The sequence below is a fragment of the Drosophila tropicalis genome, unplaced genomic scaffold (assembly GCF_018151085.1).
Source record: "Drosophila tropicalis isolate 14030-0801.00 unplaced genomic scaffold, ASM1815108v1 contig_573, whole genome shotgun sequence".
NCBI classification, from domain to species: Eukaryota; Metazoa; Arthropoda; class Insecta; order Diptera; family Drosophilidae; genus Drosophila; species Drosophila tropicalis.
The window spans coordinates 1,035,063-1,037,293 of NW_027173049.1; positions in this window are offsets into that span (position 1 = coordinate 1,035,063).

Consider the following 2,231-nt stretch of genomic DNA (forward strand, 5'->3'; position numbering starts at 1 on the left):
TCAATTGTCTGGGTCACTTGGCTCTGGCTTTGGGTCTTTTGGGTCTCTGGGGGGCGTATCGAGCGCGAATGGGCAATCAATCGATGATGCCTGAGACGGATCTGATTCGAGCCTTTGATGGCTTTGTCACTAAACAATTTTCGCAAATTGCACACAGACACAACAAACCGACGCGATGATGAGACACTTGCTGGGCACCTGGTGTGGTGTGTGTGGGTTGTCGTTATGGCCAATGCACCGCAGAGAATTTGGGATTTTCGGAAAATTGGTCTCGCAACAAGTTTAAGCGGCGCGCGCTACCGTCCCGAGTGGCTGTTAAACCCCAACTGAATCCGAATCCGCTGCCGATGCTGTTGCTGCGACTGCTGCTGCTGCTGCCTTAGCTTCAGCTTCAGTTTCAGTTTCAGCTTCTGCCTTTAACCGAACGAAAGACAACTGCGCAGAGCTCTGTGACTCGACGTCGACAGAGGACCTGGGCGAACGACCAACGAGAGTTGGAAACGAAACGAGCCTGCGCCACAGGAGTGCACACACAGACACAGCGGGACACAGGCGAGGGTGAGGACCCGGACGATAACAATAAGAAAGGCATCTGAATTCGTCTGAGGACGAATGGAAATCTAACCTATCGCTGGGAGTGGTGGTTTTTCCCGTATAGAAACTTGTCCATAGAGAGCCGAACTGTCAGCAACAAACCATCCACCAGCGACAGCGACGAAGCCAAGCGAGAGCGAGTGAGTGAGGGATACAGAAAGAAAGAAAGAAAGAGAGAGATAGAGAGAGAGAGTAAGGAAAAGAGTACAACTCACAAGAGCGAGGGTGCGCAGGAGGGAGTGAGAGCAGAGGGAGCTTAATCTGATGGTGGGTCTAGGACCTGTTGTGGGACTTTGGAACACTGTGAATTGGCACAAACTCGCACAGACGTTCGGATATTTCCCGTTGGGGGGCGTGCAACAGACATGCAGATTGTTTGCAGAGGAGCTCCAAGATCTAAGTCCCTCTCGTGCTTTACTGGCTTATCAATGGCAAGCTGACAAACTGCCAGAGCCAGCGAACAAGGCAACAAAACGTGGACGTGGGCAAGAGGTAGAGGGAGGACTTTACCACCTGGTGCCGACCCTAAAGAAAAGTGTCAACGCCTTCCCACTGCGGCCAACTAACCAAAGTCGTTTGGGAATTGCAACAAAATGTCATGTGCTTGCCTGCTTGCCCTCCTCTGATTGGTCAGACTTCACTTAAGCGAGGGAGGCAAAGCAACAGAGAGAGAGCAATGGTGAGAGAGAGAGAGAGATTGCCACAAATGACTCTCTTAGGCTAGCTGTCGGCAAAGCAGTGCCGCTGCGTGGCTACTGCTCTTCTATAAAGTGAAACGATGGGAACGATGAAACCGTCAGTTTGATATTTAAATTCCTGGCAATACCCAAGAAACTGCCCAACAACAGATAGCTCTTCAGACATTGGCACTGAGATTAAACTCTCAGTTTCAAAACTCCTCCTCCCCCGCAGTTCAAATAAAATGGAATCTCTATAGGTTCTTATAGTCAAATCTAAATACGTTTAGCTAAATCACAACACTTAAATAATGTTTCAACTATACGAACTTCAGCCTTGTTTTTTTGTTTGGAATAAGATAATGTTAAGTTATTGACTCAAGTGATGATGACAGACTTTGCTCTTCCGATGTTGCCTACTTATTTCTTTATTTAGTTGTAATTCCCAACTAGTTCTATCAATAGTGTGATGTTTACATTTTCAGTAAGCTCTTGGGCTCTTAAGCTTCACTTGGTAAACTTCATGAAAATAGTCTTCGATTAGTTAGTTACTAAGCTTATGCCAGATTACTTTTTAAAAACTAGATTAAGATAGATTTAGATAAACATAGTGCTTAAGAGGAAATCTCCTAAGTGTATAAGGACATTCATTTCGAGCCTTAACACACACATTATCTACTTAAAGAAAACACTTCAATCGTTCAATCTGTGCCTGGAGTAAGTTGTCAAACAGTTTCGAGTATCTCCATGGCAATTCCCGGCTTCTTGTCGGATTACAGGAGTCAGGAGTCATGCTATGTGAAAATTACAAACATAAGCGAAACCGCCCACAAAATTGTCACGCCTCGTCAGTGGGACAGAGAATGTGACAAATGTCACAGGGGTTTGGTTTTCGGGTTCGAGTTTCGTTTGAAAACAATTTGCATTTTCCGCATTTGCGGTTTTCAGGCCATTTTTCGG